The sequence below is a fragment of the Felis catus genome, chromosome B4 (assembly GCF_018350175.1).
Source record: "Felis catus isolate Fca126 chromosome B4, F.catus_Fca126_mat1.0, whole genome shotgun sequence".
In the NCBI taxonomy this organism is placed as follows: Eukaryota; Metazoa; Chordata; class Mammalia; order Carnivora; family Felidae; genus Felis; species Felis catus.
The window spans coordinates 1,801,824-1,814,591 of record NC_058374.1 but is presented as its reverse complement, the minus strand read 5'-3'; the positions used below and the strand labels follow the sequence as shown (position 1 = coordinate 1,814,591).

The following is a 12,768-nucleotide window of genomic DNA, read 5'->3' as shown; positions in this document are numbered from 1 at the left end:
TGGCTGGGCTCGCCAGCAGGCACTCTGCCAGAGAGCAGGACAGACGGACACACGGTTGTCATGGTGTCACCCACAGGTGGCAGTCTCAGAGCCGCAGGGAAAGGGCCCCCACGCCCCGTGCCTCCCTCCACCGGGCTTAGGCTGCAGAAGAAGGAACCAGAGGCTTCGGGGGGAGAAGGGGCCCCTGGCTTCGGGGTTTGGTGCCAGTCAAGCCTCCGCCCGTAACAGGCGGCAGGTCAGGGATGTATGAATCTGCACCCATGAGGCCTTCCAGAGGCCAGTCCTCGGGGATGCCATGGGGACGCCTTTGGGGCTCAGGCGAGCTTTGTTGCTGTCGCTGTACGGGCAGCGTGGCCGGCTTTAGCGCCTCCAGCAGGCCTGGCACATCTCCACCCCTCCCTGGGCTACAGGGCGTCCTCATCCTCGTCCTCGTCCTCAGGGGGAGCAGACCCCTTCCTGGCCAACAGCACTGCCCTCACCAGGTGGGAGGGGTGGAGGGGTGGGGGGAGGGAGAAGAGGCAGGGGGGAGGGGAAGGTCGGGTCACAGCACCAAGCGCACCCTTCACACTCGGACTCGTGGAAACTCCCAGTGCACCCAGAATTCCTTTCTGCCACCTGGCAAAGCCTGTGGTCTACCTCACGGGGGCTGACGACATCCCCCGAATCCACTTGATTCCAATCATTTCGAAATATCTCTCCGCGTACCAAGCAGAAAATGGGGGTGGGCCGCACGGCACCTCCACGGCCACGCGCGGTGGCCGCTGGGTCGGGTGGCACACGTTGCGTCCTCATGGGGGACCGGACGCCGGAGACACAGACATGGCTTGGGGGGAACGTGGCCAGGAGGCCGTGGGGCAGACGAGGGCTGACTGTCCAGTGCCTGCTGCGGGGGGCCATCTGAGCCGACCCATCAGGTGCCCTGCACGTCCTGCAGACGGTGGGATGGCTCTTGTGCGTGTGTGTGCACGTGCGTGTGCACTTTGGAGAGGCTCCCCCGTGTCCGAGTTCGTGCACAGATACAAGAGAGACCCGGCGTGTCTCACGGCGCACGGAGCCCACCTGTGTCGCCCCACCCTGACCAGGCACCCGTCACCGTGGACACAGACGTGCAAGCACATGTATCCCCAGAGCCGACGTCGCCCTCCCCACGTGCTGCCACCGACTCGGTCCCGCCAGCCCCGCCCTGTGGACCTCCGTCCTTCCCGCCCCACAGGCTCCAGGTGGGTCCAGCAGAGCTGGAAGGGGATCGTCCTTGCAGCCGAGCGGCCGTCCTCCCCGCCCAGGCTCCCCATGTCCGGTCAGTGGTGTTGAAGGCTGATCGCTGGGGGGCAGTTCCCCACACGCCGCTCCCAAGAACGCTGTGCCCACCCTGCGGGTCCACTAGAGACGCCTTGCACGCCCTGCACCGTCCCGCATCGCCCCAGGGGGCTTTGTGCTGCTGGCCGCTGGGCCCCCAGTGCTGCAGAGGTCAGTGGTCACCCTCAGGCCGGGCACACCCGCCTCACACACTCTCTCTGGCCTCTGATGCCAAGGGCCCCGGCTAGGACGGCAGGCTCTCCCCGGGCCCTGGAGGGATGGCCCTGCTCTCCAAGGGAAACCTCCCTGCCTAACACCCAGCACCTGGGATCCTCACCCACACGTTCTCCCCTCAACCACAGGCGGGTCTGGCTTTCGGGAAGAACTAGCCGTGGGCGCCTGGGAAACACCGCCACGCCCCGTTCTGCAGGAGACAAGTCCTCCAAGACAAACCCTACGGGTCTAGTACTTCCTGCCGCGTGCACGTTTAAGTCACCCTGCGCCCCGTCTTCGCAAAGGATAATGAACACGGGTCCCCCCCTTATGCAGGAGAACATGGGCACAAACATTCCCATCACATCATTTGTCAGGGGTACTTTCTATTCCAAAAGCTCCCTTCATCCGTGGAAGAATAAAGTTGGGGACAATTTATCTTCCTTGTGATGCTTGCGTTCCGCTCCCGTGTGAGCTCTGCTCATCTGCACAGGGCTTGCGGAAGCCACGCGTGCACAAGTCAGCAGTAGCCAGCCTCGTCCGTGTGCTGCCGTGATGTCTAAATTGTCCTTCAATTAGTCTGAGAGCTTGTGAGGGCTTTAATTGATCTCTTTCTAGATACAATGAACCATCAAAAATGGAACGTTAAATACAGGGTTTTTTGTCTGCGTGTGCTATTAACAGAAGGGGGGAGCTATTTCCAAATGTGCTCCCAGCACATTGATTCCAAGAGGGCCCTGCTGGGCTCTGCAGACCCTCTTCCGGGACATCCTGCCCAGACGATACTCTTCCCGAGCCTGAAGGACCTGACGGGCAGGTCTCCTAAATGGGGACCAGACAGAAGAGGAGACAGAGCCCAGGTTTCAGCCTCCTGGGGCCCTGACCCCCACTGTTCTGGCCGAGGATGCCATCGCCCTACAGGACGGGAACACAGAGACGATAGGGGTCCACACCCCACACGTGTCCATGCATGGCCCCCTGCCCTGCGGGGGACGCGGCCTCGTCATCACAGCTGCCACTGGCCAGCAGCCGCGTTCCAGGCTAAAACCATGACGTGGGTGACCGTCTGCCCACACAGGGGTCTGTGGTGGCAGATGTAACCCCGTCCGCATTGGGGACCTTTCTTCTGAGGCGCGTCCAGCGGGAATATTTCGTAAGGCAGTCAGTCCGCCAGGCAGGTGCAGGCGGCTGTTAGTCAGAGCTTCCTAGTGGCGTAAACTGACTCTGTGCACAGTCTATTTCTGACCACACGGGCTCCTGAGGACTTGTCTTTGTTTCCTAGATTACTGGTGGACACGCCCTTCCCAAATCAGAGCCACAGACCTCCCTTTAGGGGCCTGAAAACACCCGCCAGGCAGCTGGAGGGATTGAACATACCGTCCTGTTTTCTTCTCCTGTTGTTGTTGGGAACGGGTCTTGATTTGGTTCTCAGCTTTAAAAAAAAAAAAAAAAATCCAGAGCTGCCACTGTTGAGATAAAATCCAAACTGTCTGCTACACCTCTAATTACCAGCCTGCCTTCTGGGTAAAACGGTACTATTCAATTATTGGTTTTTGTTCAATTGTCAGCTACCAGAAAAAAAAAAAAATTATCACTGCTTTCAAACCAGCTAAAAGAACAGAAATTCTGCAAATTGCTTTCTCAGCGCAGCTCCTTCAGACCTAATACCTCTCCACAGAGTGTCAGAAATGGTACAATGCAATGTTGCGTGCGAATCGTATTTAATGCGGCTGTTAAAGTGATTCGCTTTATGTTATGTAATTTCATTGAAATGATCCCTTTGTCCCCACTTTATAGGTGGCTCATTTTGACACTTCGCACTTACCACCTAAAATATTCGTTTGATCCAATCCCGGTAAATAAAGCAACGTTGTCAGACAGGGATGCGTCGCTCCACGTGTCCTCGTGTAGAGCGGCCACATTGGGGCTCCGTGGAACCGAGGCCTCCCCACATCGGGCTTGCTCTTCACGGCGGGGTGTCCCGTCCTGGGAGGTAAAGAGATGTGTCCGCGTAGCCACCGCTGTCAGGAGGCCAGCCCACAGCCTGCCTGGCTCTGCTCCCGGAGCCAGAGGGTCACCCCCTGGGCCAGACCAGCGCGGGGCCACGTGGCCAGTGAGCGGTCCAGCCCGTGTCAGGTTTCCAGCAGCATCCGTGTCTCAGTGCTGAACAAAATTGACTTGAAAGACGGGCTTGGGAAGTCACTCGAGTCACTTGTGAGGTCTCTGTCATGGGGCCTCCCCCGCCATGTCACAGCAGTTTGGGCTCTTGCAGGACGCCGTGTCTTCGCGTCCAGACCAGCACCTCCAGACAGAGGGGGAAGCCGTGTCCACAAACCACGGAGTCCAGCCCCGCCCACTCTGACTCACTTCCTGTTTCTCCGTCGGGGCTGCAAACCATCAAATGCTCTGCCAGCCAATTATGCCTTCTGGACGTGACTGTGGCCATGACCATGGCCATGACCGTGACCACGTCCTCGACCGTGGCCTTGACCCTGGCCATAAGGGTGGCCGTGACCCTGGCCGTAATGGTGGCCATGACCGTGGCCATGGGTGGGAAAGAGAAAGGTGACCCCAGGGGTCTGCAGGACAACACCGATGGGGACCTGCAAACAATAGACGCTTGTTCCTCATGGCTCTGGAGGCTGGGCGCCCCAAGTCTGGGCACCGGCCAATCAGAGGGCCCTGCTGTCTCTGGTTACACAGGCCCCACCTCCAAGTACACTGGGGATGGGACCTTCCACACAAGTCTGGGGGGACACGGTTCAGCTGGTAGCACATAGTTTTGAGCCGTCTTGTGTCCTGGGCCCGGTACAGTGGCCTCTCCATCTGTCTACTCTTGGAGGCCGGGATTCCAAGTTATCTGTGAAACCCCGGGAATGAGCTGACAGCCGTCCCCTCAGAGGAAGAGGCCAGAGAGTATAGAGTGAGGTCTAGGTTCGCCACAGACCTGCCCAAGCCCTGTGGCTCCAGTCCACACCATCCTCCCACCGTGGCGGGTCAGGCTGGGCACCTACTGAGGGAAGGGATGGGGATCAGAGACAAGGAGGCTCTGGAGGCGGGCGCTCGACTGTCCAGCGGAGCAACCACGCCTCCCAAGGAGGCGGCCGAGAAGCAGGCCTGGGACATGCCAGGGCCCTGAGCGAGGGTGCGGTGCCGGCCTGAGTGATGCTGACAGGCTCCCTTCAAAGGGACAGCAGGTGTCATGATGATGAAACACGCCTCTCTGTCACCTTCCGCACAGAACGAATGGATGGCCCGGAACCTCGCCGTCCGCGACACTGCTGTCTGGGCAGAGATGCAGGAGTTGGGTTTGATGTTATAAATCACCATAATTTGTTACAATTTCCAAAGACAAATATGACAGGGTGGGATTACTCTGCAGCACAGGGGCAGTCATTTGCAGAAGCCGTAAAGTGCGGGTATAAATCTAAGGATGAGATATATTTAATCTGAGGAAGCGGAGCCCGGCGTGGGCTCGGCCTGTTGTGAGCGCGGGGACGTGGACACCGTGGACGGAAGAGCTGCCTGACACTCACTTCATCGGCTCCTCTGGGACGAGGCTCCGACCTGGACTCTCCATGTCCACTCAGACCCTGAGAGTCTGGCTCCTTGGATTCCCAGGGCTGCACAGACACGTGACTCCCTGGTGCCTCTGTGGCCACGGCCCGTGGGGGGAGGAAGAAGGTGAGTGGCCAGTGTTCGGGAATCCTGCCTGGCTTGTCCTCCGTGGTCGGCGGAGACATGGTTCTCCTGTGCTCAGGTGTCACCTGTCACCTTCAGGCTCCGGCTCCCTCGCTTCCCCATCAGTGGCAGGGCTGAGGACACGGGTGCTAATTCTCGGAGGTAGATGGAGACCAGCGGTCCAAAGAGAGAGCTGCGGTGGGCACAGTCGAGTCTATGAACTACCACGGGGCTCGTCCACCCGCGGAGATGGTTTCAGAGGCACCAAGGACCGAAGCAATAATGGGATAAAGCAGGGGTGGTCGGCTCCTCCTAGAAACTCTGACACCCTGATGTTCTGACCCGCAGTGTCAGAGTCAGGGGTCACTGTGGCTCCTGGCAGCCTGGCCCTCCCACACGAGCCATCCTCGCTCCCGTCAAACGGGCCCAGGAAGAACAGACGTGTAGGAACTCACTCCTGCCGTCTCTCAAAACACAGGTGAGGTTATCAAAAGCCGGAGAAAGCAATTGCAAGCCCCGGTTCCCCAAAGCAGCGGGAGTCTGCAACACAGAGTGAAGCAGCTGTGAAGACAGAAAACAGCAGCTGTAGCCAGAACGCTGTGAACATCTGGAGTTCGGGGGCTCTGAGGAGCACGGGGGACCCACGCCGCCGCGTTGGAGTCCTCGGCGCCCTGGTGTCCCCTGCGGCTTGAGGGAGCAGGTAGTTCTGGGGCTCCGCGGGGTGTGCACCTGCTGACGGGAGAGCCCTGCAGAAAGCCATACGACAACGTGCGGGCTCTTCCCGGAAGACTAGCATGCTTCTAGGCGCTTCTGAGCCAGCCGTGGGGGCTCGAAAGGTCAGCGGGATCACGCACACCCTGTGGTCCTCAAGTTACCGACGGGAGACCTGGGAGTTCAGGGCAAGCCTGTGTGGGCCTCAGCTCCAGAGTGAATCCAAGGTCACCAGGAGAGATCGAACTCGATCCATCGGTCACCAGGGAGTGTTCTCTGGTGACCAGCTGCCTCTAAAGGGGCCAACGCCAAATTCTCTAAAGCTTTTTATCATTCAAGTGTCAGTGTGAGTGTAGCTTGATGAATCCCCACCAACCGAGCATCCAGCACACCTGCGCCTCCTAAGACCCCTCGGTGTCCCCCCCGCCCCCCGCCAGCCCCCGGCCTCCAGGGACACCGCCGGCCTGAATGTGAACCTCGCGGGTGAGCCTTGCCCGTTTTCTCCCAAACACTGATCACACGCCCGTTAGGTGGTACCATTTTGATCAGGCACTTCTTGTGTTTGCGTACTTACGTATTTGCGTTACCCACGTGTACTCTTCGTGACGCATGGCCGGTGTGCTTAAGAACACGCACGCACAACAAAACACAAGTGATGAGACGCATGCTCTGATATTTTCTCCCTACGTCCAGCTGAGCAGCTGGCCCAGACACCACACCTCTCAAGACAACTGCTGTGTGGGAGGGAAACAGAAGAACGTGGGGTTCGGATGTTTATTCGGAGCTAAATACCAGACACGTTCCAGAGTTTCGAGGGGCAGAGGAGCCCCACCCTTTGGGACCAGATGGACCCGAGCTGGGAGTCCCCGTTGGCTGGTTGCAGGAAACAGAAAATACAGGGCCCAGCGTGGCCTCCCGTGGATGCCCTGCCACCCAGTGTCCCTCAGACGCCTCCACAGAGGGACCCGCCGCTGGCTAGAGAGCTTTGCACACAGAGAGCACTGCACTGACTCCCCGCGTCATGTCCGCCAAACCCTCCGAGAGCCCCCACCACAGCTTAGACCCAGGCCACCGTGTGGAAACCACAGCAGAGCCTGCTTTCTGGCAAACAAGACAAAATAACACACGAATTGAGGGCATCATGGTTGCTGGGTGTGAGGACTGAGCTGGGATCTGAGCCCATCATGGGCTGTCGAACCTTGAGCACGGTATTCTTAGCCTCCAGGACCCTCAGATCCAAGAAAATAAGGGGCGGTGCCTCCTGACATCCTACTATAATGGTCTTTGGTGGTTTTTCCCCCTCAGACCCATAGTGCTGACTCAATGCCTGAGCACCAGAAATCGAATCAGATGTGTATCTGCCCACACCGCTGACTTCCCTGCCTAAAACCCCCATGGAAAGGGCAGGGGCAGCTTATGAGGGGGCACTGATGTACCAGGAGGAGGGAATCTCACTCCTCAAGGGACAGACGTGTTTAAGTGATGTTTGTGCGTCACTCAGGGCACTCCAGAAAAACCACTGAGAGGTTATAGTGTAGACACAGAGGGAGAGACAGATGTGGGGGCGAATGTAAGAGCAGAGACAGACACACGTGGCCGGCCGTGCTTGTCTGGAGCGGGACCAGGAAGGGGTGGGGTGTGTGTGCTGAGCGGCCGCGGCCGGCCCCTCCTTCCGCGCCCCTCCCCTCCCTCCGCACCCGTCCGCGCCCCTGCCTTCAATGCCTGCCTCGTACTCCCAGTGCGGAGGTCGGCCCCGCGGGCACGCGCATCGCTCAGGCAGACACGGGCACTGGGAATGCAGATACAGAAATGCCCATGGCTTCAAAGCTGTCTCTGGCCTTAAATTCCAATAAAGGGAAATTGTTCTCCAGTCTCTTACACAGCGTTTGCTGCTTCAGGAACTAACTCTCTCTCTCTCTCTCTCTCTCTCTGTCTCCCTCCTGATGCCATGAAAACCCAACACTTTCATCCCGATATTCAGAAAACACTTAAAATCCTATCTTTGCGGGTTTAATAATCAGAAAGACACAGATACAAAAAATGGCTCACAAGTGATTGGCACAAAGGCTGTTTCCCACGCGCCTGCCCCGTAGGGTGGTATCAGCCTCACACGGCGAAGGGGCCACACGGCGGACTCCCTCGGGAGCCAAAGGGGAGGGACGCCGAACGTGCCAACGTCACACGCAAGGAGGGACCCCAGCTGTTCCCTCCTAAGCCCCTCGGTGCTGTGGTGTCTCCGGAATGAGGGGTTTGGGGGTACCGCACCCTGACACCGTGGCCTGAGCCCGGTTCTCGTCCAGGCAGAGACCGCACTCCGCTGCTCACCTAGGGGAAGGCGTTTCAGAGCAGGAATGAAAACGGCCTTGGCCCCTAACAGTCCCTGCGGCTCAGTGTCGGGACTGCTCCCCAATCCGATGGGTTCCGAGAGGGCTCCAGGTCAAGCGAGCAGGGTGGTGCCTGGGCCACAGCCGCTCTTGGTGAGCGAAGGTGATGTTTGCACAGGTAATGAGACTCCAGGGCAGAGCAGGAAAGTGTGACGAGTTTGTTTCAGTGGAGATGAGCACGGGACCCCAGCCCCCACACCCCTGGGGTAATAAAATGGGGTGCCACGTCTGCTCTCCTTTAAGCCCTGGCTGGTGTCGGCCACGGCCCGGATGCCAGGAGCTTTGTGCGGGTGCTGGGGTCGGGCAGAGGCGGGGGGCGGCATGCAATGGTTGGAAACCCTCCCTGTTTGCAGTCACATCCGTGTGTGGGCTGGCCTGATGCCCTCCCAACCACTCACCCAGACAAAGGCATCAGTGACCAGCGGGCGAGTGTGCCTCAGGCCATTGACCAGCCAGTCATTTCCTCCTAAAGGGAGGCTGTGTTTTTCCGTCCTCACTGCTGGAAGTCCGTGGTAGTGTCATGGGGTTTTCTGGAAGCCCCGCTGTCCTGCCCCCCGCCAGCTGGCAGGGGCTCTGTCTCAGGGCCCCTCCTCCGTGCCGGAGCCTTCTGCCGGGATAAACCAGCCTTTCCTCCCTCAGGGGGTGCTCCTAATGGGCCACAGAGTGAGGTTGTACGCGGGCGGCTCCCCGAGGGGATGGGGCCACGTGGCTGGAGGCTGGCGCAGCCCTGGACACGGCCGGTCCCGGGCGCCCTGGCCCTGGGAGTGACCTCCAGCCTGGCAGGTCCCCTGGAGGGGCGCTGGGCAGCGCTCCTATGGGAAACGACACAAACATCCAAACGGCAGAGCCGGGCGAGGCCGGCAGGGCGGGGGCAGGGAGGGCGGTCAGATCAGCTGCCCTGGGAGGACGCGGTCGGCGCTCAGGAGCCCAGGCTGGTTGCACCTCTGTGGACGGGTGGTGCCCAAGGGCCGGTCCCCGGCACGTGCCTGCTGCCCGCCAGGGCTTGGGCGCCCAGACCACGTGTGCCCTCCCGTGACCCGCCCTCAATACCCAAATTCAGAGTCAAACAAGCCCAGCCCCAGACGGCCACCAGGACGGAGGCCCCGTCGGCAGGGCTCAGGCGAGCGAGCCTGAGACACGGGAGTGGAAGCAGGACTGCAGCACACGGTCACGTGTTCGTGTGCGCGTCTCCACTCTGCTCTGTTCCACCGGGCACAGCGCCATCAGGCCTTCGGGGCAGAGTTCACGAGTCCGCGAGACCCAGCCTGGGTGTCTGTGGTCCCGACCTGCAGGCCGCTTCAAGTTCACGGGATCCCGACCTGCTCCTCAGCGGTGTGTTTCTCGTGTCCTTGACGGACCGTGCGACCTAGTCTTTGGTTTAGAAATAGGGGCGCCTGGGTGGCGCAGTCGGTTAAGCGTCCGACTTCAGCCAGGTCACGATCTCGCGGTCCGGGAGTTCGAGCCCCGCGTCAGGCTCTGGGCTGATGGCTCAGAGCCTGGAGCCTGTTTCCGATTCTGTGTCTCCCTCTCTCTCTGCCCCTCCCCCGTTCATGCTCTGTCTCTCTCTGTCCCAAAAATAAATTAAAAGAAAAAAAATTTAGAAATAATGGCCACCGTTGAATACGTCCCTTTGTTTCTCAGACAAATGTTCCAAATTCACTGCAGGCTTCACGCGATCGAATCCAGCGCGCGCTGTGTGGACGACGCAGGAGACGTCCATCTGTGCTCAGAGATGCGGCCCAGAGTCCTGTGGCCGCTCTGAGCCTCAGAGACCCCGTCTTCAAAGTGGGGACAAACAGCGCCCGGCACTGGGCTGTGTTAGCACCGTCAATCATCCAGAATGTGGGTCAAAGGGGGGCCGCTTCACAGAACGTGATGTCTCTTCAACCCTGCAGGAGCCGGGGTTCGCATCTGGGCTTCAGAAAAACTTCAGCTTAGGACGTGCAGTGACCTTTGGGTCCTACCTACGTAGCGATCTGGGAGGGAAATGGGGGATGCTGCCCAGGGATGCTGGCAGAGGACAGGTCCCACCCCGCCGGCAGCCAGGACCCTCTCCAGGGATGGTGCCCAGGGATGCTTTGCTCTAATTCAAGTTGCAGGCATGAAAGTGTCTGGGGTAGGCTTGCAGCCTGGGACACCATGGGATGCTTCCTGGAAACCACGGGCCAAGCGTGGGAGGGCTGCGAGGGACTGCAGTGGTGCCGGCGATGGGCCACGGGAGGCAGGCTGTGCGTCCCTCAGCCCTGAAAGGGCTGTCACCTCCTGAGGGTGGCAGCGACCCGCCTCGGTGAATAAAGTACGTAATCGTGTTGCAGGCTGGTTAGAAAAGGAGACACCTGTGGCTCCTTTGGGGCTACACGGGGTGGGCGGGGGGGGGGGGGTTTAATCTGGGAGGTGTACACGGTCAGACAGCCACGGAGCACTCCGGTGTCTTCTGGAACGTCCTCTGCCAGAGGTCCCCGGAAGAGTGTGTGACACACAGCAGCCTCCTCGTTCACCTGTGGCATGAGGACAGATTTGTCGAGTGGCCCACGCTCTCTCGGGAAGGCCCACGCTCTTGGGAAGGCAAGGCCTGTTCCCTCGTTCCTTCATTCGATGGTTGTTAATAACGCCATGCCCGCGTCGAGCACTGCAGAAGTCTCTGGTGCCAGCACTAATAACCCTTCGGGGATGGTGCGTGTGAGCCACGAGACGTGTGGTGAGCCTGCCCGAGGCCCAGCGGGCAAGAGGACTGGGGTCTACGAGGTGGGGCACCGATCAGTCATCATTACAACCTGATGAGCCCCGGGACAGCCTCGACTCCGGGGATTTGGCCCCAGTAGGCAGGCTGGGGCGGTCAGCACAGGCTTGTGTGAGGAACTGACAACAGCCAGAAACTCAAGATGAGCAGGTCTCTGAGGGGTGAAGAGGTTTGTGCTGCCATGCAGAGCCCCAGGGTCAGGACTGAGCAGGTGAGCAGGGCCAGGAGGCAGCAGGTGAGGAGGGGAAGTGGAAGGCGTGGACCTCCCCACAGACCCTGTCAGGAGGTCAGCCTAATGTCGAGTGGAAGGACGTCAGCCTTCAGTTTGGGGACAGCTGCACCTTGGAAAGCAGATTGGGGGTCTCTCTAAGTTGGCAGAACAGTGAGGAGGGTGCCGGTGGTGCTGTGGCCCCGGACAGGCCAGGGGAGGACAGACCAAGTCCAGATGCTTCGGGAAAGAGACCCAGGAGGAGACAGGTGTGGAAGTGACTGGGGCTGGTGGCCGCAGGCACATGATGAAGGAAACCGAGGGGAGTATGTTTCGAGGGGAAAGGCAGTGGGTGTGGCGGGCAAGCAAGGTGGGGTCTGACCTGTATCCACACCAGCTGATGTCAAGAAGGAGGCCATCGCTGTCCAGAAAGGGGCAGCCCAGTGGGGCGACGGGGCCAGAGGGGAAAGTGGGGGACAGTGGGAGCAGGCAGTCCAGGACACTCAGCCGTGGGCACTGCGCCTCAGGCCTGGTGCTACTGACCAGCTAGTACTGGGTAGTCCTTTGTAATCGGGGCTTCCTGGGCACACACGCTGAGGTGTGACCAGCGGACATCTTCAGACACTGTCACGTGTCCCCTGGAGGGGAACCCACACCCCACAGAAACTGCTGATTTGGGGAGGTGTCAGATAAGTGGTGCGTATTTTTAACAGGAGAGACTTGAAAATGTTCACCATCTGGTGGTGAGGATACAGTTGCAGGGAGAATATAGAAGAGGGGAAAGAGGCTGGGAAGGAGGACGGCTCAGGACGGGACAGGCAAGTCCACCGCCACAGGACACATTCGGGCAGACGTGGGCAGGTGGGCAGCTGGTGCTGGTGACCAGGGGGCTCAGGAAGCCCAGAATCTGGGCTTCGTTGATCCCGGAGCTCCGCCGGAGGGTGTGACTGAGCCGGGTGGGGGGACACAAAGGTGGAGACATCAGAGAGGGCGACCGTGAGGCAGCTCACTCACAGATGGAGGGCAGGACAGCACCGTCTCAAAAGCCACAACACACACCCGACACCAGTCCAAAGCTGGGCCTGGAGTGGAAGGTCCCAGAAGCTGAGCGGATAGGCAGGCCGCAGGGCAAGACCAGGCCCTCTGTAGCTAGAGGGGGCTCAGACAGGGGGTTCCAGGCAACCACGGATGACCGCATGTCAAAATCCTGACTCCATCCATTTCCTAGGCCGTAAGGAAAACCATGTCCCTCATAGGCTGTCTTCTCCTCATCCCACGGTCTGTTCTGCTCTCGATCAAACGGGGCAACATCTGATTATTTGACTATGAAGAGCCTCACCTGCCCAAGGAAAGACTTCACTCAGCCAGAGGACAAAGAATCACAGGCCCCCACTGAGCGGGGAACGCGTTTGCATTCCTAAAGGGAAAAGCCAACCTGGAAAAGGCCAGTGGGTGCCAATCCCAGCTCTGCAGTGATCCTAAAGGCCACAGACACTGTCCGAACCCCGTGCCGTAGTTCACTAGCCTACATGATG

The 12,768-nt window shown here is 59.6% G+C and overlaps 1 protein-coding gene across 3 annotated transcripts in view; it reads left to right on the top strand.

Annotated features, from left to right (window-relative positions):
• The window catches only part of ADARB2 (adenosine deaminase RNA specific B2 (inactive)), a 429,400-nt gene that overhangs the window by 166,167 nt on the left and 250,465 nt on the right, over positions 1–12,768 (top strand). The window lies entirely within an intron of this gene.